The sequence below is a fragment of the Sphaeramia orbicularis genome, chromosome 3 (genome assembly GCF_902148855.1).
Source record: "Sphaeramia orbicularis chromosome 3, fSphaOr1.1, whole genome shotgun sequence".
In the NCBI taxonomy this organism is placed as follows: Eukaryota; Metazoa; Chordata; class Actinopteri; order Kurtiformes; family Apogonidae; genus Sphaeramia; species Sphaeramia orbicularis.
The window spans coordinates 23,732,152-23,760,106 of NC_043959.1; the positions used below are offsets into that span (position 1 = coordinate 23,732,152).

Here is a 27,955-nt window from a genome sequence, read left to right on the forward strand (position 1 = left end):
TCAGAATGTAACTGTTAGAGGTTGAGTCAGCTAGTATCAAAAACAGACACAGCCCCTGGTACAAAACTAATGATCAACAGTCAACATGCCCCATTTATTTTGGCACCAATCATTTTCATAACCAAGTTGTGTTTGAGAATCAAATTAACCGAAGCTCAGCTGTGGCGTCATCACACCATACTAGGGATGGGAAGATTATCTGATACGTACCGATACGCCGACACATGCGTGCACGATCCAAGTGCACTGGTAAAGAAGCTGCGAGTGAATGAAGAGTTTGGAATGATATCACAATGTATTAGTTATTGAATGTTTGTATCGATAAAATTTGACACATTCATTAGAATATATTTTTACTTGCATTTAAAAGTGTTTCTCTTTATTTGGGGAAAGTTTTTCTTCTCTGCAAACCCACATGAAAGTGCAATGCAGATTTGCAGATGTGTACACTGCACATGACAGTATGAGCGCCGCAGATGAAAACTGTAATGTCTGTATTTGAATGTGACAGACATAGAAGGAGGTGATGACGTGTGGTTTCTGAACGAGTACTTTTTACTATATGAATTGCATTGAATACTGCCGTACATACTGGAGATACTTCCTTAAACAGTGTGATACATATGTAACAGCGCATCCCAGAATACCTTGCACAGGTGTCCCTTAAAGTGACAGAACCTTTTTCTGTTTAACCTACATTACAAATACGTTACATTACAAAATGATTCAGAGAGGGAGCAAGAAGTTGAGTGTTAGAAACATGTAGAGAAGCAACTTTGGAAGCAAAGTCCTAACTTTTTCACCTGACTGAATATGAGGCACGTGTTCTGAAATTGAGCTAAAGCCACTTTGTAAAAAGTCATGGGCTTATTTGATAAACAAATAATAAAGTTCATTGAATTGCACTGCATTTTTTTTTTATCAGAATTAGTTTGTTGAATCAGAATGTGTTTAATTGCTCTGTATTGTGATTTGGGCGTGAATCGTATCATATTGCATTGCAAAGTGCCACACATACAGGGTGGGGAAGCAAAATTTACAGTGAACATTTAGTTGTTTTTTCTCAGCAGGCACTACGTCAATTGTTTTGAAACCAAACATATATTGATGTCATAATCATACCTAACACTATTATCCATACCTTTTCAGAAACTTTTGCCCATATGAGTAATCAGGAAAGCAAACGTCAAAGAGTGTGTGATTTGCTGAATGCACTCGTCACACCAAAGGAGATTTCAAAAATAGTTGGAGTGTCCATAAAGACTGTTTATAATGGAAAGAAGAGAATGACTATGAGCAAAACTATTACGAGAAAGTCTGGAAGATACTATTAAAGAAGAATGGGAGAAGTTGTCACCTGAATATTTGAGGAACACTTGCGCAAGTTTCAGGAAGTGTGTGAAGGCAGTTATTGAGAAAGAAGGAGGATGTCACATGGGGGAAAAGAAAGGACTCAAATGCTCGGTACTGAAGGGGAAAAAATAACAAGTTTATTTTACAAAAAAAAAATGAAAACCAAACAACGAAAAACCTAATACAAAAACTAAGGTAGAAAACAGAGTCCATAAAAAACATACAAAACCTGGGGTCAGAGTCCGTGGATGAATATGGATAAATGTCCGGGCTATGGAAAGGAGTGAGGAGAAATGGACCAGCGCTGCATGGCTGCAAACCAAAGCCTTAAATAGGCTGAAGGTAATTGGCTGCAGCCACGCAGCGCCAGCAGGTGAATCTGATGATAATGATGACAATGAAAAGGAGGAGCTGAGGGTAACACAGGCACAGGTCCATGACCAAAAGGGAGGAGCAAAGAGTCACCCAGGCACAGATCCTGACAGAGGACACATAGAATAAAAACATTTTCTATTATGTCAGTTTTCTTGTGGCAAATAAATTCTCATGACTTTCAATAAACTAGTTGGTCATACACTGTCTTTCAATCCCTGCCTCAAAATATTGTACATTTTGCTTCCCCACCCTGTATATCTTTAATATATCGGATTGGAGATGCTGTATCGAAATGTGTATCATGTCGGCCTTACAACTAAGATTCCCAACTCTACACCATACATTTGACAGTTTGTATATTTTAACATTGTCACTTCTTCTGTTGCCTGTAGCAGTATTAATCCCTACAGTTGTAATCTTAAGAAATACGATCAGAAATACCATCAGCGAGGACAAAATAACATCCAAATCAACCTTCACAGAAGCACTAGGGCTGCAAGTAATGATTTTCAGCATCAGATTAATCTGATGTTTTTTACATTTAAGTCAATTTGTCTAGAAAGTGTTGAAAAGATATTTCCTAAAGCCCAAGGTGACATTCACAATCGTCTTATTTGCTTACACAAGATACTAACTACTCTACTACTGGACTAACTATTTATATAATAGAATGGTGCAGTGTAGTAATTGAAATGTCATTTATACAGAAGTGTTTTTTTTTTTCACAACACATAAATAGTGTTTTATATTTCACTGAATGAGATGGCCTTCCAAACATAAAAAAAAAGAAAGAGAAAGAAACACATGAGCCACAAATACAATGACAAATGTTGTCAAGGTTAAGGCAAAAAGTTAAATTAATAGACCGCTTGGAGTGTGTGTGAGGAGAGCGTACTACTGCTATTATGCATTTTCAGAGGGGGCTAAAAGTAATGCAAAGGTGAGGACTTCATGTTCTGCAGAGGATAAACAGTGTGAAGCCAAAGGGCTCATCCAAAAGGTTCAGTTCAATTGCATGTTTTTGTCATGTGGTAAAATATGACATCCAGGTTAACAGAGCACACACTTGGACTAAGCTCCAATGCTGAGAAGTGTGGAGCAAAATAATTTATGTCTCTTTTCTCTTTCGTGTTAGTAGAGTACAAGACATTCCAGGAGCAAGTTCTTATTTTTAGTGAATGTGTTTCCTGACGATCCTGTGCTTTTGGCTAAAAGAGGGCGATGTTCTCTGTTGTGGGTCAGAGCGAGAGGCAGCAGATCCAAGATGAACAGAGGCAGGGGGGTTAGATGTAGTGGTGTGTTTGTTTGGACCAGAGTTTGACGAAAAGTGGAAAGTCCAGTGGTGGTTAATTGGTGTGTTTAGGTCTGAGGTCATGAGGGTGGCAACAGGAACACACCGCTCAGCCCCGAGCGGCAGATGGATATACAGCCACCCAGAGATGCTGCTCAATCTAATCACAACTAAACACTGCGAAGACACGCTCACACTCTGTCTTCTCCTTTTCCTCCCCGGCTCCCCCTCGTCCTCGGCTCTGCCCCCCCCTTCTCAGAGTTCTCGCTGTGCCCAAAGCCCAGGGGAGGTCACAATGTGTCACAGCAGCAAAGGCCTCCAGATGAACCTGTTGGTAAGCCCCCCACCTCCACCTCTCAGCGGCACCTCCCTACCTCTGAAAATGCCCCCGAGACTCGCATGACCTGAGGGGTTCAAGATCAAGCAAGAGAAAAGATAATCATGAAGTGATTTTTGAAAGGAAAAATCTTTTGAAGCCACTGAGTTCAGACTCATGGTTCTAATTCTATATAAATAAACTGACTGAACACAAAGAGCCATTCTTCCCTGTACATCCTCCTGGTCAGAATGGCGTTACCTAAACACCTACACTTGACTCTGCATTTTTATATTTTCCATTCATTATAATAATACCCTTTCTCTTCAATAAATAAATAACATAGTCAGTGGCTTGATTTCAGCTTTATCGTCTGAACTTGTTGCTCCTCTATAGGCAGGAGGAGGCAGAGGTTGACAGTGGACAATAAATCCAGGACTTTGACACCAGCGAGTGTAGGTGTAGGTGAGAAAAGCACTTGTTTAGGATCTGAAAAAGGATGGATGTGTTTTAGTTAGTATGTTAGATACACCAAGAGTCTTTTTTTTCACATCTTTGAAGACTCTACACCAAGGTCTGTTATCGTTCCATTGACTAACCAGCGCTGTCAGTCGCCCCTTTTCCACAGCACTTCTGTCACGGGAATATTTCGTCTTTATTCCGGAACGACGTCTGTGGAAATGAAATGGTGGATCATTTGGTCCCACCTCTGTCACGGCTTTGTAACGCCTCTGGAGGGATTAACAGAGCCGTGACAAAGGTGGAATCATGATTCTGGAACGCCATGTAAAAGGAACACCTCTCATTCTGTGACCAAAGTGTAACGTTTTGATGACGTATTGTGTGTGCGACTATCTATCTATATATATATATATATATATATATATATATATATATATATATAGAGAGAGAGAGAGAGAGAGAGAGAGAGAGAGAGAGAGAGAGAGAGAGAGAGAGAGTGGGGAAGCAAAATTTACAGTGAACATTTAGTTGTTTTTTCTCAGCAGGCACTATGTCAATTGTTTTGAAACCAAACATATATTGATGTCATAATCATACCTAACACTATTATCCATACCTTTTCAGAAACTTTTGCCCATATGAGTAATCAGGAAAGCAAACGTCAAAGAGTGTGTGATTTGCTGAATGCACTCGTCACACCAAAGGAGATTTCAAAAATAGTTGGAGTGTCCATAAAGACTGTTTATAATGGAAAGAAGAGAATGACTATGAGCAAAACTATTACGAGAAAGTCTGGAAGATACTATTAAAGAAGAATGGGAGAAGTTATCACCCGAATATTTGAGGAACACTTGCGCAAGTTTCAGGAAGTGTGTGAAGGCAGTTATTGAGAAAGAAGGAGGACACATAGAATAAAAACATTTTCTATTATGTACATTTTCTTGTGGCAAATAAATTCTCATGACTTTCAATAAACTAATTGGTCATACACTGTCTTTCAATCCCTGCCTCAAAATATTGTAAATTTTGCTCCCCCACCCCGTATATATATATATATATATATATATATATATATATATATATATATATATATAAACATATATATATATATATATATATATATATATATATATATATATATATATATATAAACATATATATATATATATAAACATATATATATATATATATATATATATATATATAAACATATATATATATATATATAAACATATATATATATAAGTGCTGTAAAATTATTTAAATTTTGGATCAGATTAATCATAGGGTTGCTCTGGATTAATTTTGATAAATCACAATCTAATATGATTCATTTTGAATCTATATTAATCACATTTCTTTTATATATATATATATATATATATGTATGTATGTATACATACATATATCAGAAAAATGATCAACTAGCAAAACATTAGCAGAATCTAAGTGCAGTCATCAAATCAGATTCAGAATAGTTCTTTAATCCCATGGGAAATTCCTGTGTGTTACAGTTGCTCCATTCAGATGTAATAAAAAGTAGCAGGAAAGAAATTATCAATACAACATAGAAAAAAATGTTATTAAAAATTCAAAATGACCTGAGCTGAGTAAAAGTGGACTATTCAAGCTTTATATGAATGTGATTTCGGGGCTAGAGTAAACTGTAACCTCCAATGTTCTTTGTTGCCTTAAAATAATTACATAAACAATTAAACGTCTGTTCCAGTCACTGCTTGAATCAACAATTCCAGCTCATACTTACACTGCATTACTTTCACTTGTTCATTTTTGAACCTTCCACCTCCTTTGGCTTCCTTTCGTGTCTTTCTAACCCACTTTGTTCTATCACAGTGCAACCATATGTTCTTACTCCGAGACATGTTAACACTATGGGAGCAGAGCTTACAAAAACCATGGCACTGTGCCTGTCACAGCCCATTTTCAGCGCCTAATGTTAATTCAGTGTGTATTCATGATTATTTCCACAGCTTTGCTTCTTTCCTAAGGTTATCTGGAGCACCTGATGGAACGATTAATTGTACCCAAAATGTAAACCCAAACAGTATCGTGTCACGTCAGTTGAACCTTTGTGTAAAAGTGGCTGAAGCTGCTCTGTCCCTCCACCGACACCTTACCCGATTTTGATGTGATGACACCCAGAGAAAGAATATGAAAGGTGCTGCACACCGATTAAATTATTCCCTTTGTGAGTTGCTTTGTGACGAGCCTCTCTAACCAGATGCCTGCTGGAGTGTGTGTGTGTGTGTGTGTGTGTGTGTGTGTGTGTGTGTGTGTGTGAGCGAGTGTGTGTGTGTCTGATAATTTACTTTTCACTGAGATCACATGGCTGTCAGAAGTGGGGACAGAGATGAACGGATCAGTTCTCCTTCAAAAGCCCCCATCCCTGTCTTTGAAGGGCAGCAACACTTGTCGATGTTGATCCACCCCAGCGGTGGGGGCTGGATCTGCTTTATGGACCTTTGATAGCACTGCCGACCCACTCAACCGCAGGCCCGCCAACGGTTCTGTGGGCATTTTCATGTGTTGTAATCAATGAAATCTGTTTTTATCATCATCCAAGAATCTAGATGATGATCGAGAGGGTTTGCTGAATGTTAATTTGTGAATTGTATGGACTACTTACATCAGGGGTTCCCAACCTTTTACAGTTCGTGACCCCATTTTAACCCTTTCATGCACGAATTATGAGAACCTTAATCAAAATTTTTTCCTGAGTGTTTTTATTCCTCTGTAGGCATTAAAAAAACAACGCAATTGAAAATTTTCTTCTGAAAAATAAATTAAAAAAATAACTAAAATAAAAATACCAAAACATTTTTTGAAAAAATGCATACAAAAAAATAATAATGAAAAAAAAAAAAAATCTTATGAACCTATTTTTCACGAAGTTGCAAAAATGTCCACTCAGCTGGACACCACACGTTTAATTTTTGACGCACAGAAACATGTATTTACTGATAAATTGTGTGTGAAAACTATGGGGAAGGCTTTTGATTCTGGGGGTTTATGCTCAGGGGAGATCTACATAATGTTACCAATTCATGTCAGAAAAGACATGTAGTGTCTTGTAGAGGCATGAAAAAAACAACGCGATTGAAAATTTTCTTCTGAAAAATAAATTTAAAAAATAACTAAAATAAAAATACCAAAACATTTTTTTGAAAAAATGCATTCAAAAAAATAATAATGAAAAAAAAAAAAAATCTTATGAACCTATTTTTCACAAAGTTGCAAAAATGTCCACTGAGCTGGACACCACACGTTTAATTTTTGACGCACAGAAATATGTATTTACTGATAAATTGTGTGAAAACTATGGCGAAGGCTTTTGATTCTGGGGGTTTATGCTCAGGGGAGATCTACATAATGTTACCAATTCATGTCAGAAAAGATATGTAGTGTCTTGAAACTTTAATAAAGATATGTGTAAAAAAAAACAAAACAAAAAACAACGGAAAGAAAAAAATACATGAATATACAAGAGAACAGCTGTAGAATAGCTGTCCACTGGAGTGACCAGTATGCATGAAAGGGTTAACATCCAAATTTCTGGCGACCCCAGACATTCAAAGCAGAAGTTTTTTTGTTTTTTTTTTCGCTAACATTTATTTGGTTTTGATCTTGTAATAGTTTGCTATATTATGTTGCAAATAAATGTTAATTTTAGATGGCATTAAATATGATCATATATTCTGTATAAAATATGACCCCCATACTGCCCACATGTAAGTCTTATCTATTTTTGTACTAACGCTGCTATGTTGACTCCACTAACCTCATTTTGTCCAGACTTTTTCACTTTCCTGTTTAATCGGCATCATATTTACAGAGGTGAAACCTTTGGTGCGGATCAAACATCTGATACCTGACCTTTGGTTCTTTGTTTCGTGTCCAATATGAAAACTCTTTTTGGATAGTTCATACTAATTACAGATGGGTGCTTCTATGAAACTGGTCCTAAAAAAAGGACATAGGGGCTAAAAATTCAAACATGATGTAGACTAATGTTATGAAGTAAGTTTGGAAGCACTTTGGGTCTGTTTTAAAAATAAATATTTACTGAGATGAAAGAGAAACTATTATTCAGACAAAACACATTTTATATATTTTTTTTAATATCATTTTTATACAAAAATCCGCATGTAACGTGGTAAAAAGGACACGAAAATTACGCACTGCTATTTTTTTTTTTTTTTTAATCTTTTTATTCTCTCACAGGTATATTTTGGGAATTGAACTAATTATGCCAGGCAGAGTGCTTCGCAAAAATGAGCGCTGTTGCAAAATAATTCACAATTTATATGCATTTAACTGGGCAGGTTCTGTGTGTAACACGAGTGGACACAATGGATTACATACGAAACCTGAAATGAGACTGAAATTCATGACAAACCCACATGTCTGGATTAAAAAAACCGCTAGGATCATCAAATTTAACACAGTGTCTTTGTTTACAGCGGTATATAAGACCATTTACAGCCATGTTTTCAGATCAATTGCACTGACACCAAGGTAGTTTTTCATGTCCCAATTTTGGTCCTATTTTTGGCCCCAATATTTTATTAAAAAAATCATTAATTTTCGGATGGATCAGAGCAAGAGTATAATTTTTTCGCATTTATCTGAGATCATCATTAAGTACATCCTGGGGGGAAATATGTTGAATATTCTCTTATTATTGGGTCTAAAAAGTTGTCAAAGTGCCAGATACCAAAATAATCCCAGTTTCATAGAAGCACCCATATATTAATGCAAGGCTATTGTTGTGGAGGGAAAAAAAAAAAAAAAAGAAAAAGCAAACAGAACATATGAGAAGCTACAAATGATATAAATTAACAAAATACTGCTGACAAATGCAAAAAGACTGAAGGAATTTTAAAGAAAGACTAAAGTTACATTAAACTTTAAGAGGCTACACAATAAATTAAAGCATAAACAACTTCCTTCAGTCCCATCAACACCAGCTGTGTAATTACAACCATATGCACAGCACAGAAATGCGGCCACACTTAGTACAGTGGAAATGCAACCACTGTTAAACAGTGTCGTGTACAAAGCAGGAGAGACATTTCCTCAAGTTGTCTGCACTGGATTTATGAACTCACCCCAGTAGAACAGCTGGAGTCACCGACTATGATGCATAATCTCCTCAACACAACTTATTTCCATTGGTTTTGTTGCTTTTGTAAGGAGATCACGCTCAAAAGCAGCACAAGCTAAAGACTGTGACTGAACAACACTGCACGTCTGCGATCAATTCAGATATTTAATGTACACCGAGCAAAAATATAACCACACCATGTGACACTTTAACTTCTTCATAGCATTAGGTGTTACACAATATATTAAATTACATAGTTTATTCTGCTGATCAATGTGTTACAGATTACTGTCCGTTAGAACATGAGAGTGGCGTGTGGCATTCAGGGACATTCATGTGGACACGGTGGGGGCCGTTTGAAGGAAATCACAACTCCATATCTTGTGTGTCCACCATTGGTTTCTTGTAGAGCAGTGGTTCTCAAACTTTTTCTGTCGGGCCCCCTTTTGGACCACGAAAAATCTCCAAGCCCCCCTCAACCCCAACAACATTGTACCTGTGGTGCAATTATTACTTTTACTGAAAGAAACATCAATATCGTTAGAATACTTTTTGCTTTTCCTTGAATAATTTGTTGTGCAAATTAAAAATAACTTCGATTTTTGATTGAACAATATAAATGACCTCAACAAAACTGCTCCCTGAGACATTATTTTTCCAATTAAAAATACGAAATGTGTAATTATCTTACAACTATGACAATAAGGTAATTATTTTTGTAGAACAACAAGCAAATTTTGGTAACAAAGATGAACATTTTAACAATATCAGTGGCTGCAATGAGCCTGTTTCCGTTGCACATCTCAGAACATTAAAGTGCAATCTGTACAAACTGTGCAAAACCAGAAACATTGCACATTTTTCTTTTCCAGTCCAGTCCTTGTCCATTCAAACCTAAACTCTTGGTCTAGTCCAGTGACAGATCACTATGGCAGTAGATTTGTTTGTTGTACGTCCCTAAAATGAGTCCAGGGTGCTCCAACGCTAAAACATTAGTTCCACCTGATACATGTTCTAACCTGAAGAAAAAAAACAAAACACCTAGGATTGATTCCATGCCCCCCCTGGAAAGTCTTCGCGCCCCCTCCAGGGGGGGGCCGCCCCACAGTTTGAGAAACACTGCCGTAGAGAGACACATCGTCTTCTCATGGAGTTGACAATATTGTCAGTTGTGGCCCGTGGCATGTTATTCCACTCCTCTTTGAGGGCTACACGGAGCTGTGGGATGTTATCCAGACCTGTTCCCGCATGGTTTGCGACATCTGTGTCATGGTGACATCTGAGGAAGTGTGACATTTTGAGGTGTCCTTTTATTGTCCCCAGTATAAGGAGTGTCTGAATACTGTGAACGCTGTTTGAGCAGCATCTGGACATGACACAGCTGGGTTGTGGGTGGGATCACTGGATCAATAGTTACTTTTCCATTGACCCTCAAATTGTGCGAAAATAAATTATGCATAAAAATTTACCTAATGGAAAAATGACAATTTTGCCAAAACTCTCATTTTTCAATTAAAAGTTTTTGCACTGGCAAGAGGTGGTTTTTTGGCCGTAGCACAATTGGTATATCATGCAAAACTGCAACGGAAAGACCTTTTTCCGCAACTAGAGTTATGTGAATTTTAAAAAAACACATGTTGACGGACATTACAACAAGCAAAGAAGAAGAGTTTTAAAAGAAACATGGTATGTATGGACAAATAAGGAAACCGAATCATTTTTTAATTCAGTAGGAACAAACTTCCAGAAAACCTCAGATCAGCTCAAATACTCAGTTTATTTAAATCCAGGTTAAAGACCTTTATTTTAAGCTAAAAGTTTTTATCTGTTTTATCATTTTATCTGATTTTTTGTTTGTTTTTCTCGTCCCTATACTTTTTATTGCTTCCATGCTGTAATGCTTTAAATGTTTTATGTAAAGCACTTTGAATTGTCTTGTACATGAAATATGCTATAGAAATACACCTGCCTTGCCTAGTACGGGATAGAGGGGTAATATATAATAATAATGAATATATCTGTAAATCAACACAATATTTATGTTCATCGCCATGTTTATAGAATGACTTCTCGTGTCATCTCGCGATAATAAATAAACAAATAATCGCATTTGTGATTTAATAGAAGAACCAACATTACACACTTTTTTTTCCTTTTTTTTTTTGTACATTTAGTAAATATCGGTAAAGTTTTGTGCATATGTCCGATGGAAAAGCAACTACTGACAAAGCGAGCGCTGGCTCGAAGAGATGGACACAAAGTTTGTTTACAAATCAAGAGAATTAACCATGTTTTACAATGATAAAAGATCATGAGCTCATTTTGGGCCATGCGTCTCATGTTACACAAATATTGTACATGGTGCGTTTATATTTTTGCTAAGCGTAAAATGTTTTCGATTTGACACTTGGGTTAATTTTTTAAAATTATTACATGTTACAATAGAACACATAAATGCTGCTTCACCTTTATTATTGCTCATGTCGATCTGTTTACTAGTTTGTTATTAAATACTACTGCCATGTGTGTCACTGGACTGTATTATTCATGTGTATTGATTAGTAGGAATAGCTAATGATTCATTTTCATTGGAAATTAATCTGAGAGAAGGACATAGACATAAAGGACATAGATATGCAGCAGATTGAATGGACCTGGAAACAGGAAATAACATCACGGCTAAATAAATGGCCATGGGTTATAAAATGGAAAGTTAGCAGCATCTCAAATGTGACGCTGATGACATTGCCGTATCAGATTGACTAACATTGAAAACCCCACCTTGACACATGGAAAATGAGAATAGTTATTTGTTCGTTTTCAACATCCCTGCGCCTCATCAGTCGTCTATGCAAAGCCTGCACCGGGCTGTAAACGGATCCGTGTGAGTCACTGTACCCATGACTTACCGTGAGTTTTCTCAAGCACTGTTCTGCAGATATTATTATTCCCTGCAATACGAGTGTGTTTATCATTGTGTGCATGTGAAGAGCTGGGTGGAAGGTCAGAGGTCAAGCAGGGATGAAACTCGTAGCCACAGCTCCACTGACTCATGTTCACACTCATCGTATGTAGACAAATTGCTGCCTACACACCGGCTGATGTTCAAGTGAGGAGTGTTACAAACCGACTTGAATACGGTACCTATGAAAGAAGCTGCCGGTATCAGAGCGTTGAAGTCTGAGAGGTCAGAGGTCAGGTCAGATCAGCAGGCCTGGAGCCATCTAGCAGATCTTCACATAAACCTGGATGCTACGAATTACCTTCCAGACTGGCTACTGAATGAAACCATGCAAAAGGCTAATCTCTTTCCGATGTTGTTCCTACAAAACACCCCGAAGCCGTGTCCTACTTTTCAGTTTAACAAGCAGTAAAAGGTTCGAACACACCTTCTCATTCAATAATTTTTTTGAATTTTTCTTATTTGCTACGTTGAAGATCTATGCCAGGGGTGTCAAACATTCGGCCTGGGGGCTAAATGCAGCCTGCCAAAGGGTCCAGTTCGGCCCCTGGGATGTTTTTCCCGAGTGCAAAAATTCCACAGTTTTGAATTGAATTAAGCAAAAAAAATTGTAGCTTGAATTAAGGAAAAAATCTTGAATTAAGCCAAAAGAAATTTAAAAAAAAATCTTCAATTAAGTAAAAAAAAAATCTTCAATTAAGCAAAAAAAAAAAAAACTTCATTTAAGTAAAAAAAATCTTCAAGTAAGCCAAAAAAAATCTCAAATTCAGCAAAAAAAAAATTGAATTAAGCCAAAAAAAAAAAAATTCAATTAAGTAAAAAAATCTTGAATTAAGCCAAAAAAAAAATCTTCAATTAAGTTTAATAATCTTCAATTAAGCCAAAAAAAAAAATCTTCAATTAAGTAAAAAAATCTTGAATTAAGCCAAAAGAAATCTAGAATTAACAACTAATTTTTTTTTCTTTGTTTTAGTGCAAAAAATAACATTAAATTATGAAAATATTTACATTTACAAACTATCCTGTAACACTAAAATGTGAATAACCTGAACAAATATGAACAACCTGAAATGTCTAAACAAAATTAAGCGCAATTTTAACAATTTTTCTGCCTGTTCCTCAGTGTTTAGTGTCTTTGTGGATCTGATCCATAATGCACATGTAGAAATGATAAGTTGAGGAATAATATTGTTAAAATTGCACTTAATTTTCTCACGTTTTTAAATTTGAATTTCAGTTTTTTCAAGTTTTTTTTTTTTTTTTGGATAGTTTATAAAAGTAAGTATTTTCATAATTTAATGTTTTTGGTTTTTTTTTACACTAAAACAAAGACAAAAATTTGGAGTTGTCATTATTTATAGGTTATTATGTTATTATTTTTCTGGTTTGGCCAACTTCAGATCAAATTTAGCTGAATATGGCCCCTGAACTAAAATGAGTTTGACACCCCTGATCTATGCCAATGATATTAACATAACATGGGGGCACTTGAAAACCCTCGGCCTTCAGTCTACGAAAAAAAGTTTTTGCATATACAGACAGAACCCCGCTCACGGACCTCATCCCATCCTCAGTCTGGACCTGAGTACATAATAAAAATAATGCGTATGTGGAGAAGGCAAGGCACGGCAGATTTATTTGTATTGCACAATTCATGCACAGGGCAATTCACAGTGCTTTACAAAAATGGAAAAGGGACAGGTTAAAAACACACAATTACAATTAAAACACTAGAACTGCGAGCAGTTATGAACGGGGGCCAACCCTCCCCGCCCACTCGGACCCCAGGCCCCACAGAGCCCACGGAAGTCGTCCCCGAAGGACGTGGGCCTGGGGCCGAGCTGGTGGAGGCTGGGCCCTGTTCATAAGGGTTTACAGTTGGAGTTAGTATTCCATCGTCTGAGCCGCTGTATTCACTGGAATGGGACAAATGCACCAGTAGAGTGGAAGGAGGAATGTGTGGGACTGGGATTAGTTGTAATAGATTACACTCACGTTGACCAATCATTACCAAACTTTCCAGCTGGTCTCAGGAGTGACCCCACATCATACTCACCAAATTTCATAGAAATCTGTAAAGGCGTTTCAGAGATAAAAATTTCACATATTAGCAGCGCCCAATAGAGGCTAACATTCGTCAAATTTGGCTCATACTCTCACATTGAGATGTCAAAAAAGTATCTAATATTTAGTGTTGATAGCATTTAATTTGTCCGAGATATGTAATAGTTAACATTTTTTAGCTAGCTACAGAAATTTATTCATCAATAATTTTCAAATTTTTTGACTGAACAAAATTCTATTGATAACTTAGTATGTCTATGAGAAGAGCGTACATGCCAAGATTCAAGGAGATTGGACCAAATCCCAAGTAGGAGTTTGAAAAAGTAGGTTTTCCAGTTTTTGCAATTTTGCCGGTTAAAAAGTCGTCCCCCAAATCTGCCTGACCACGCCCATGTGATTCAACCCTATTCAGGAAATCTGAAGATATGAGGTTTTTGAATGTGCGGCATACGGTGTGTAAGTTATAGACCAAAATGCATATGCCTTGGTTCTATGGCCCCCTGCTGGTGGACATATATAATTGTTTGCGTCTCAGTTCCGTGCAGGGGTCTGGACCAACCCTCCAAATGTCAGCGCTCTACCATGTACGCTTTAGGCTGCAGGAACAGTTGGAGCCGGATTCCCTGCATTCACTGGAATGGGACCAATGCATTAGGAATGCTAAAGGAGGAATGTGTGGGACTGGGATTTGTTGTAATAAACTACACCCATATTGATCAATCATTACCAGACTTCACAGCTGGTCTCAGGAGTGACCCGTCATCATACTCACCAAATTTCCTGTGAATCGGACCAACTTTTTTGTGACTTGATATTTCTCTGTTTATAGCGCCCCCCTATTGTCTGATTTGTACCAAATTTGGCACAGAGCATCTGGTTGATGTCTAAAATAAGTATATTAAGTTTGATGTTGATAGCATATACTTTGTCAAAGATATGCAACAATGTGTTTTTTAGCTAGCAAAAAAATTTGTTCGTTTATAACTAGCACATTTTTTACAGCAGCAAACTGATTGTGATAACTTTAGATCAGAAGCCTCTGGAGATTGTCTGTGCAAAATTTGAAGCCAACGGGGCTTAAACCCTAGTAGGAGTTCGAAAAAGTGTGTTTTCGATATGTAGCAACTTACAAATTAAAATATGTAGTGGAAGTGGGCGGGGCCTATGTCAGTAGACTCATCTCTATCCAAGGAATACAAAGATGTAAAGTTTATGAATGTGTCATTTAAAATGTGGAAGTTAGAGGCAAAGACGCGTATTTGTCCGTTATAACGCCACCTAGTGGAGTACATCCACAGTTTTTGCTCTGGTAGATCTGTGTCCTATTCTATAGGGTCCATAGAAATTTCACAGCCCTCAGCAGAACTGTTCAGCTGTAGGAAATGTTTGTTGTTTAACTTGTAATAAGCCATGTCCACATTGTTCAGCCACGCCCACCTTAGAGATATGGCCTCAGGAAGGGCCCTTCATCATACCCACCAAATTTTGTAGAAATCGGTGCTGCCGTTTAGGAGATATAAATTTTCCACATTTGCAGCGCCCCCTAGTGGCCAACATTCACCAAATTCGGCTCGTACCCTCACAGTCACATGAGAACCAAGGATCTAAGATCTGGTGTTGATAGCATTTACTTTGACTGAGATATGTAAGAGTTAGCATTTTTTTAGCTAGCTACAGAAATTTGTTCTTTAATTATTTGTGCATTTTTCTACCAGACAAAATTCTTGTAATAACTTTGGATCAGGCCCATGAGAAGAGTGTATGTGCCAACATTCATGCAGATCGGACAAACTCTCACATCGGAGTTCGAAAAAGTAGGTTTTTCAGTTTTTGCCATTTTACGGGGAGAAAAGTCTGGCGGAAATGGGTGTGGCCTAGCTCACTTGATTCAGTACTATTCAGGGAATCTGAGGATATAAGGTTTTTGAATGTGCGACATACAGTGTGGGAGTTATAGACCAAAACGCATTGTCCTTGATTATAGCGCCCCCTGCTTGTGAATATATGCGCATTTTTGCGTCCGAGGTCCCTGCAGGGGTCTGGACCAATCCTTCAAATTGCACTGCCGTACCATGTACAGTTTAGGCTGCAGTAACAGTTTTATCAACAGAAGAATAAAAATAATATTGAAGAAGAATAAAAAAATCCTTACAAAAACAATAGGGTTCCACAGCACCGCTGGAACTGTGGAACGCGTATGCTGGCATATGCGTTCCACAGTCCCCGCGGGCTTGGCCCCCTAATAATCAATAAAACATAAATAATAATCAACTAAAACAAAGTAAAAGAGAACCCTTCAGGGCTCGTGACTGCGACTGAATTACTGTCGCATGCGCCTGAGAATTTCGGTAGTGCGACTGTTTTTGAGATTACGATCGCACGGTGCGCCAATAAAAAAATGAGCGAAAATTAATACGTGCGCCTAGAATAATGGCTGCAGAAGTAACTCGTCAGCTGAAAATAAACAAGCTCCACGCCCCGCTGACTGAAGCGGAAAATCTAGTCCCCGCCCCCTCGCGTGCGCATCTCTGCGGATGGTCCAACACTGCATGACTTCGATGCACTGCCAGCGGTCAGGAAGTACCTACACTCTGGCACCAGGTCAAGGAGGCCTGACTTCAGGCGTGGTGTAGACCACAGTGACTAAGGGCCTTTAGGCCATGAAATAAAAAAGTTGGTTGTTGCAAATAATGGTGTGATTCGTCTTTCTTCTCCAAGAACCAACTAAAGTATATACCATACATTGACAATTGTTTTGCACCTGTGTCAATGTAAGCTTTTTTTTTCATACTCTATTCAAATACTTTATTCTAGGTTGTTAACATTGCTTAAATACATATAGGAATATTACTTGGTATGGCCAAGAGTTTTGCTTGTTCTCCAAATTTTTTATATAATAGTGGTGCGCCTAGATTTTAGCCTGTGCTCCTAACTTTTTAGGGTTAGGAGCACAGTGCTCCTAGGTCAAAAAGTTAATTTTGAGCCCTGACCCTTTCAGTTGTTAAGAACATGTCAATAAAGCTGTGAGAAAGTGAAAGTAAGCTCCCCTCACCTTATCAATGACTTGCTGCTCCCCAAAAACAATTTGTGACAGGGTGGGGGGGTGTTGTGCCAGATGACCCCCCCCTGCTCATGGACCTCAATCCATCCTCAATTCGGACTTCAGTACATAATTCTACAAATAACGTGACGGACCTGTATGTGGGGAACGTGTCGATAAAGCTGTGAGAAAGTGAAAATAAGCTCCCCTCACCTTATCACTGACTTGCTGCTACCCGAAAACAATTTGCGATGGGCTGGGGTGGAGGGGGCATTGTGCCGGACGCCCCCCCGCTCACAAACCTCAATCTGAACTTCAATACATAATTCTACAAGTAACGGGACGAACTTGTATGTATGTGGAGGATGTTTCGATAAAGCTGTGAGACAGTGAAAGTGAGCTCCCCTCACCTTATTGTTGTTGGCTATCTGCTGCCCCCCGTGGTTGAGAACCACCGGTGCATGCCAAAGTTTAAGCCCATACATGGACAGACGGACGGACGACCAACTGATGACAATACCCTGTGACCAGTTTGGACGAGGGTATAAATCCTGAAAAAACATGTGGAATTATGTTGTTAGCAAAAAGGTGTGAAAACAAAATATGTTTTAGAACAAGGGGGTCAAACATGCAGCCCGAGGGGCAAAACCGGCCCACCAAAGGGTCCAATCCAGCCCGCAGGATGAACTTACAAAGTGCAAAAATTAAACTGAAGATGTAATCAACCAAAGTTGTTGAACTCGTTTTCGTTCAAGTTTCACATACAGGCCAATGTGATCTCAAGTAAAATAACAGCTTAACTTATAAATAATGACTCCAAATTTTCTTCTTGGTTTAATGTGAAAAATAATATTACATTATGCCACTAATGATGACAACTTCAAAATTTTCTCCTTGTTTTAGTGCAAAAAATAGCAATAAATTAGGAAAATATTTACAGGAACAAATTATCCTTAACCCTTTCATGCACGAATTATGACAACATTAATCAAGATTTTTTTTCCTGAGTGTTTTTATTCCTCTTTAGGCATGAAAAAAACAATGCGATTGAAAATTTTCTTATGAAAAATAAATAAATGTTTTTAAAAAAGTAAAAAAAAAAAAAATACATTAAAAAAAAAAATAGTAATAATAATAAAAAAAAAAATTCTCAGGAACCTATTTTTCATGAAGTTGCAAAAATGTCCACTCAGCTGCACACCATGCATTTAATTTTTGAAGATGCATTTACTGATAATTGTGTGAAAACAATAACTATTACACTCAGGGGAGATCTACACAATGTTACCAATTCATGTCAGAAACGATATGTAATGTCTTAAAACTTTAATAAAGATATGTGTAACAAAAAAAAAAAAAAAAAATCCATGAATATACAAGAGAACAGCTGTAGAATAAGTGTCCACTGTAGTGACCAGTATACATGAAAGGGTTAAACAATAAAATTGTAATGGGGCTAGTACAAAGGCTGAACCCAAATGCAAGACCAGAACGCAGATGACCAATTGAGAGTGTTTATTAAACACAATCACAGTATGAAAAACACAGCACAGAATTGTTAACACGTCTGTGAAGGCGTGTGCTTCTGGACTCTTTGTCCGGGCTGTGAGCGGGGAATGTGGGTGGACAGCACGGCCGAGCCGGAGGAATCCCGACAGCACCCCAAGGTCAAAGTCCAGGCGAGGGTCGAAACACAAGGTAACACGTTGGAGGCTGAGGTAGTCAGGGAATTGGCAGAATCAGAAGTCGATGTACAAACCAGGTCAGAACCAGACGAGCAGGCAGACAAGGAACAGGCAGAATCGGTGGTCGGAAGGCAAAACGGGTCAAAACGGGCAGACAGACTGACAGGTATCCAAGAACGCTGGTAAGTGAGCACACAAAGGTAGAACACAAACTGGCAAAGGAACAGGGGAAAACACAGGGTTTAAATACACAAGAGGGAGGGAAGACAATAGGACACAGGTGGAGACAATCAGGGAGGAGTCAGGTAATCAGGAGCAGGTGAAATACTCAAGGAGGGGAAGTAAAAACACCAGACATGACACAAGAGGGAAACTTAACAAAATAAAACAGGAAATGACAGACAAAACAGAAAAGACAGACACAGTCTGGGAGCAGACCTGACAAAAATGTGAATAACCTGAAATGTTTCAAGAAAATTAAGTGCAATTTTAACAATTTTATGCCTATTATTAAATGTTTTGTGCCTTTGTAGATCTAATCCATAATGCACTTGTATAAAGGAGAAGTTGAGGCATAATGTTGTAAAATTGCACTTAATTTTCTTAAGGAATTTCAGTTTTTTCAGGCTATTCACATCTTTTTTGTTTGGATAGTTTGCAAATCTAAATATATTCATAATTTAATGATTTTGTTTTGTTTGTTTTTTGTATTAAAGAGAAAAAAAAATTGGTGTTGTCAATATTTATAAGCTTTATGCTATTATTTTACTGGTTCGACCCACTTGAGGTTAAATTGGCCCCTGAACTAAAATGAGTTTGACATCCCTGTTTTAGATTCTTGAGAGTGGCTATGAACTTTTTGGGCATTATCTGGGATTCATGAGGTAGTCACCTGGAATGATCTTCCAACAGTCTTGAAGGAGTTCCAGAGGTGCTGGGGTCTTGTTGACTGCTTTGCTTTCACTCTATGGTCCAAGTCATTCCAAACCATCTCAATCTGGTTTGGGTCAACTGATAGCAGAGGCCAGGTCATCTGAAGCAGTGCTCCATCACTCTCCATTTTGGTCAGATAGTCCTTACACAGCCTGGAGGAGTCATTGTCCAGTTATAAAGCTAATGATGGTCCCACTAAGCACATACCAGATGGGATGGCATGTCCCTGCACAACGCTGCTGTAGCCATGTTGGTTCAGTGTGCCTTGAATTTTGCATGAAACCCCAATAGTGTCACCAACAAAGCATCCCCACACCATCACACTATCCCCCCCAGGCTTCACAATGGAAACCATACATGTAGAAGCGAAAAGCTAACCTTTGCTCTGTTTTTGGTTGAACTAAAAAATCTCATATTTGGACTCCTCATACCAAAGCACTAATATCCAAAGTCCAAACCTTCTGTTTTTTTGGTCCAAACCCTTATGAAACAAAAATATATGGCAATATATTGAAAAATATAATGCATTATATTAAAAAATACATTTCCATATATGGGAAAGTAGTGCATATATTTTCCAATATACTGCAATATATGCGTTAATCATATATTGATACATATAAAACATATATTGCAATGAAGACAAAAACTGCCCTATATTTTTACATATAGTTTTATTGAAACTCAAATTCTTTCCATTGACACAAGTTTACATAAAGCAGATATTTATCAACACTTACATTACTTGGTATGCATAATTACATATTTCATGAAAATATGCATATACATGAAAAAAGTGTTAACTGATAAAAGATGCCTTCTTAGTCATTTTGGCAACATAGGATGAAAAAGATGTACATATACAGGGTGGGGAATCAAAATGTACAATATTTTGAGGCAGGGATTGAAAGACAGTGTATGACCAATTAGTTTATTGAAAGTCATGAGAATTTATTTGCCACAAGAAAATTGACATAATAGAAAATGTTTTTATTCTATGTGTCCTCCTTCTTTCTCAATAACTGCCTTCACACGCTTCCTGAAACTTGCGCAAGTGTTCCTCAAATATTCGGGTGACAACTTCTCCCATTCTTCTTTAATAGTATCTTCCAGACTTTCTCGTAATAGTTTTGCTCATAGTCATTCTCTTCTTTCCATTATAAACAGTCTTTATGGACACTCCAACTATTTTTGAAATCTCCTTTGGTGTGACGAGTGCATTCAGCAAATCACACACTCTTTGACGTTTGTTTTCCTGATTACTCATATGGGCAAAAGTTTCCGAAAAGGTATGGATAATAGTGTTAGGTATGATTATGACATCAATATATGTTTGGTTTCAAAACAATTGTCGTAGTGCCTGCTGAGAAAAAACAACTAAATGTTCATTGTAAATTTTGCTTCCCCACCCTGTATACATGCATATATTTTGAAGTGTGTTTCTAAATATATAATTATATATATTTAGTAATACACTAGACAATATATGTATGTATGTATATATGCATACATTCATTATGAAGTATATTACTAAATATATAATGACATATATTTACATATATAACTAAATATATTGTCATATGTGTTTCAATATATGGAAAGCGGCAATTCCTTATGTATTTTTCAATATATTGTAATATAATACAAAATATATTGACACAATACATTATTCTGTATATTTTAAATATAAATATATATTGTACAGTAATATATTTTTCAGTCAGTAATATATTGACAGTCAATATATAGAGAAATATATTTTCTTTGCATAAGGGAACAGTTCTTAGTAAAACAATTCAACCATGAGGGCCTGATTCATACAAGCCACTCTGACACAGAGATCCCGTAAAAAAGGTGAGATGGTGGTCCCACCTTTTTGCCACCATCGACCGATTTCCACAGCCAGGCCAAAGGAGTAACAGAGGTGAGACAGGTTGGACTTTTACACAGTGGACCTGCATTCCAGAAACAAAGGGGCGGTGACAATGCGTGGCGTATACTGCAAGGGTGGCCAAGCCTGGTCCTGGAGAGCCACTGCCCTGCATGTTTTAGATGTTTACCTCTTCCAGCGCCCCTGACGGTCGTTATCAGGCTTCTGCAGCTCTTGATGATAGGCTTATCATTTGAATCAGGTGTGTTGGAAGAGGGATACATCTAAAACATGCAGGATTGTGGCCCTCCAGGACCAGGGTTGGACACCCCTCGTATAGTGTGACATATAACTTGCATGTTGGAGATACCCCAAGCATATTTTCTTAGCTAACCTCTCCAGAGTCAGCCCATCTTTCACCGCTCCGCTAATGTTAGCGTGGCTAGAGTCCTCCACCTGTAGTGACAACAGCTCGCAGATCTCATCATCTCCCCAGTTCGATATCTTTAGGGTCGTGTTGATATGTTTGTTTACTGTACACGGCCCACGCTCATTTTTAAATCCCCTGGCTCAGGGGTCGTACACGCAATACATCATCAAAATGCCATACCTTGGTTGCGGAATGAGAGGTGTTCCTTTTACATAGCGTTCCAGAGTCATGATTCTACCTTTATCAGGGCTCTGTTACTACCTCCAGAGGCATTACAAAGCCACGATAAAAGTGGGACCAAATGATCCACCATTTCATTTACACAGACGTCGTTGCGGAGTAAAGGTGAAATATTCCCATAACAGAAGTGCTGTGTAAAAGGGGCTGCAGTATCATCTAAATAGTTGATGTGGAGAGGTGTCTGCGACCTCAGCTCAGAAGCATTTCAGTGGATTTGAATCATAAGTGCTGGTTTCTGAAGCTGGTAACTCTAAGAAACTTACCTTCTGCAGTAGAGGTAACCTGTGGTCTTCCTTTCCTGAGATGGTCAAAGATTAGAGCCAGTTTCAGTATAAGTTTGATAGTTTTGATGACTGTATTTGAGGTTACGTTAAAGGTCTTAAATTTTTTGGATTGACTGACCTTCATGTCTTAACCCATAAAAATCTGAACAGCCACCAGCAACCAAAACCACCAACTGATCTAAACTGTTTAATACCTGTTGATTGACTAAGTCTGTCAGTCCATGTAAATAATTGGTGTAAAGTGCAGTTTGTCATCTTTTCCTGGTCATCAGATATGATCTGTTTGGGCATTCAGAGGCTCCGTAGTTACCGTGGAAACACCATCATCTTCTACAACACTGATTCACCAGTAAAAACCCATGGAGTTGGATCAATCACAGTGGATGGTAACGCTTGTTTTATGTTCAATTAATGAAATACTTTGTTGAAAAAGTCACTTTTTCTTCAGTTTTCTCTGTTTTTAACTTACCAGCTGACAGGCTGTAAGCTATTGTCGTCATGCGGTGTCCGTCGTCGTCTGTCGTCGTCTGTCGTCCGTTACAAAAATTTCAATCGTCTTCTTCTTCGAAACTACAATTCCAATTGACTTCAAACTTGGTATACAGCTTCTTTATGATGATGTCAACAAAAGTTTGTGAAACTATTTGGATCTGGATCTGATTCTGGATTTGGTGCCACTTTGAAAAATTTCCCCATTATAACAGATGGGAAGTGGATCAATGCAATAACTCAGTAAATATAAATGATATCCAGTGTAAATTTCTACAGTCCAGCCCTGATGGGGAGATGACCAAAACATAATGTCCACATGCTGATCAGGATCTTCTTCTGGATCCGGGAACTTACGGAAAATTTAACATGGGCTCTTATGGGGAAAAAATTTCAATTGTCTTTTTCTCCCAAACTCCAGTTCTGATTGACTTCAAACTTGGTATACAGCTTCTGTATGATGATGTCAACACAAGGTATTGAAATTATTTCCATCCGGATCTGATTCTGGATTTGGTGCGACTTTGACAAATTTCCCCATTATAACAGATACGAAGTGGATTGGTCCAATAAATCAGTAAATATCAATGATATCAAGTTGGAATTGGAATTTTTTACAGATCTGATTGGAATATGACCAAAACATAGCTATTTCTGTAATATAATAAATACACAGAACTGGGTGATAATAAATGGCATCTGGATACATTTCCCAAAGCTTTTAATTTAGCCGGTAAGCTACAGGGCCATTGGTCCTATTTTTGATAAAGTGAAACATTAATTTAATCTGAGCTTTTTTAAATGTCTACATGATCAATAAGTTAAATATGGGAAAAATAAATGATTTACACTGAAAAAACACAAAATCTTGAGAATAATATTATAATAAATGGTGATAAATCACGAAAAAAATTATTGAATAGAAAAATTCATTTGGGAAGTGCCACAGAAGTAGCACTGGGTCTTTATCAGTTAAAGTAATGATGGACTGTCATTTATCTTTTCTTAGTTGAGTATCTTCTGTAATAATATGCATCAGAGCAGTAGTCTGAGTAGTGCACCAACACAACTGATGATCTCAAAATCATTACAAAGGCAAGAAATTCCACAAATTAACTCTTGACAAGGAACACTTATTATCCACAAACCATTCCAGGTGACTTCCTAATGAAGCTGATTGAGAGAACACCAACTGTGTGCAAAGCCATCATTAAAGCCAAAAAGTAGGCTAAATATAAAACACAAAGCCTGCAGCGACATGCCATCCCATCTGGTTTATCCTCAGTGGGACCATCATTACCTTTTTAACAGGACAATGACCCCAATGCTCCTCCAGGCTACGTAAAGGCTGTTGGACCAAGAGGGAGAGTGATGGGACACTGTGTCAGATAACATGGCCTCTGCGATGACCTGACCTAAACCCAACTGAGATGGTTTGAGATGAGATGGACCACAGAGTGAAGACAAAGCAGCCAATATGTACGACACCATGTAACGCATGTGTAAATAAAAGGAGGCCACTGGAAAGGGTCTTTGTTTTCGTTATTGTTAATTTAAAAAAAAAAAAAAAACAACGAAAAGACTCAAACAAACAATGAACTAGTTCAACTAACAGATGTAGTCACTAAGCCCGTTTACATGAGCATAAAAATACGATAAATGAGAGTAATCCGATAACTGTCGTAATCAGATTTGACGTATTTACATGCACTCCAGAAATGCAATAATTGAAAAACCCTAGTTTACATGTGTCAGTCCATTATTGGATTTCTTTCGGAGCATGTTCATACATTATGATGTGAGACGTACACTTCCTGTTATTTTCAAAACATCTGGGCTTGTCACGGACATTCAAAAGGACAACTTTTGGAATATGTCACCATTCCTGTATTTCCTCCTGTCAAGCAGATGGAGGATGTTGAGTTTTCATTTGTTGTACCATGAAATTTGTTTCCTCTTCGCTCCAGAAGTGTCTTTGCTGACTTTTTGCTGCTACGTGCCATTTTTGTTTATCTTTTTCTTTAGGCTCATGTTGTTGCTGCTTAACTTCTGTTTAGATAGATTTTTTTTTTTTTTGACACATGCATAGATGTAAAAGAACAAAAGAAATCAGATTAACCTGACATCAGAGTATTGGGGAGAAATCTTGGTGTGTTAATCCGATTTCTCAGAATCAGATAAACACTTGAATAATCTGATAATTCCAGAAATCAGATAATGATCAGAGAATTAGTGTGCATGTAAATGAGCTCATTGTATCAAAGCCTAGAATGATGCCCTTAAAATTTAAAATCCGACTGAAACCCTTCTTTTATTCAGTTTAACACAGCCTAATCTAGATGGTCTATAGACCATCCTCAAAACAAGTCCTTATTTATCTTCATTTTAATTTTTAGAATTGAATCCATCCCATTGTCCTTTTGACTTATTTGTCCAGTAGTAGCTGTTTTATGTAAGTATTACCTGATATTATTTGCCTGATATGTTTTGTCTCATACAGTAAAACATATGCAATTGTTCACCATCATTAGATTCATTCAACCTTGTTAAACACCTGTTTTAAAGGGGAGTTATATGGACTAAGTATTTCATAAAAATTACTTGTACATCTATTAAAGCAACAACATTAGGTGCAAGTTTAAAAATTGGTGAAAAAATTGTTTAAAAGAAAAAGGAAAAAAAAAAAAAGCAAAAACTAAATTTAACCTATTTTCTTTTATATTAACTAAACATTGCATGAATTTAATGATTGAGATTTTAGTCCCAGTTTTTACAGCTCCACAGCATTTCATTTGTTTCCAAAGAGGAGTTGTCTGAGCCAGACTCTGAATGGGAGTAAATTAGTTTTATTTCACATATAGTTACTATAGTTCAGTTTAAGTGCTTATACCACCATGTGAAAATTCTCCACAACAAAAGTCCTGCAATCGAAACACTTCAGTAAAAGTATCTACAAGTATTATCGGTGAAATATAAAGTCTCTAAGTATAATGACACCACTCTGTTTTGTTACTACATCTGATGATTTGGATTCATTTTCCTGTTGCATTCATGTCTGTATTATATTTTAGTGCAGTGCATGGTTAAGGTTGAACTTGTTTGAACACTTTACAAACTATTGGTAGTTTTTATCTACAGCGACACATCATATTCTAGAAGATCATCATGTTTGTAGTATCACTGTCCTTTCAGAACAACTCTTTCTGTGCTCAGACCTGTTTTCAGCCTGGTGATGATACATTTTCCCAGGAATAAAAGAGGGTTTTTACAACCTTTTATTTAGTTCAAGAAGGAGAATTCAGACTCAACTCATAAAGGAAACATTTTAGTTTTCAGTTTATCAGATTAATCACAATCAACACTTTTGGAAAAAGGTGCTAAATAAATCATCTGAAATGTAACATAAAGTACTGGGACATGTTGAATTCAGGTGTTTTTCTAACAGGGGTCTAAGCAAAAAAAAACAAAACAATTATGACAAATGTCATAATGTACTTTTATATTGTGATAAATATCATTGTGCTACATTAGTTAGTTTGGTTTGAATTATCTTTGCTTCCAAAATGCCCCAGACATGATTTTTAGTTAATTTCTACAATTTTTGTTTATTTATCACTTTTTATTCATGACTATGATTTTAAATGTTCTAGATTTCCAAAAATATTTTTTGTGCTCTGACTGTAAATAATCATTTTCCACCACAACTGTCTACTTTCTTCACATCTCACTTAGGTTCATGTAGTTTATAAATATCAAACAAAAATCAAATCAGTCAAGTAAAAAGTACAGTATTTACCACTGAAATGTAGTGAAGTAGATGTATGATGCTGAATAAAATTGACATATTCATCGAAAGTACAGGTGATGTATTTTTAAGTACAGTACCTAAGAGTAAAAGGGAAGTGGACTCTGTGTCTGTGTGTCTAAGGCATCACACAAAATCTGGAAAGAGCTGACTGCTGCAGTTTGACATATTTATGTATTTTTGATTAAGGAAGAGACTGGCAAAAATGGTAAGTTTACAGGACCAATATTTTGGGAGGTATTTGTAATTTTGGAATACAACAGCCTTACAGAGCGCCTTCTTGCCCAGAATCATAGAATCATCACTGAAGTGGGTTACCTAGCAACAAATAAACAACAGGGCCATGCTGTCGTATCAAATTTCATATGGAGAAACAGACATGCCAAATGAGAGGTTATTAGACTGAAAATGCCGGTGGAATTGACCAAGAAAGTAAAGAAAGTAAAGGAATGAAACAGGATCAGAGGATCTAGAAAATGTGCTAGTTAACGCATTAGCTTGTATTCCATCAGTGGTACTAGAGAAGAGCTGTGTGTAATTAGTTTCAAAATACACTACACAATACAACTATAAACACACCATGTACAATATTTGTGTAACACGAGACGCGTGGCCCAAAATGAGCTCACGATGTCTTATAATTGTAAAACATGGTTAATTCTCTTGATTTCTAAACAAACTTTGTGTTCATCTCTGTGAGTGAGCACCTGCTCAGTGATCCAGTGATCCCATCCACAACCCAGCTGTGTCATGTCCAGATGCTGCTCAAACAGCGTTCACAGTATTCAGACACTCCTTATACTGGGGACAATAAAAGGACACCTCAAAATGTCACAGTTCCTTAGATGATCACCATGACACAGATGTCGCAAATCATGTGAGAACGGTTCCGGATAACATCCCACAGCTCCGTGTCGCCCTCAAAGAGGAGTGGAATAACATGCCACAGGTCACAAATGAGAATATTGTCAACTCCATGAGAAGACGATGTGTCTCTCTACGGGAAGCCAATGGTGGGCACACAAGATATGGAGTTGTGATTTCTTTCAACTGGCCCCCACCGTGTCCACATGAATGTCCCTGAATGCCACACGCCACTATCATGTTCTAATGGACAGTAATCTGTAACACACTGATCAACAAAATACATTGTGTGCTATTGAATATATTGTGCAACAGCAAATGCTGTTAAAATTTAAGGTGTCACATGGTGCATTTAAATTTTTGCTCA

At 37.4% G+C, this 27,955-nt stretch overlaps 1 long non-coding RNA gene across 1 annotated transcript; it reads right to left on the minus strand.

The window, feature by feature from the left end:
* Window positions 1-43: 43 nt before the first annotated feature.
* LOC115413372 (uncharacterized) lies at window positions 44-27,955 on the minus strand. Its single transcript, XR_003934458.1, has 3 exons — window positions 27,505-27,955; window positions 5,463-5,468; window positions 44-55 (listed from the first exon to the last, which is right to left on the minus strand). It is a non-coding gene; the product is annotated as an uncharacterized LOC115413372 (long non-coding RNA).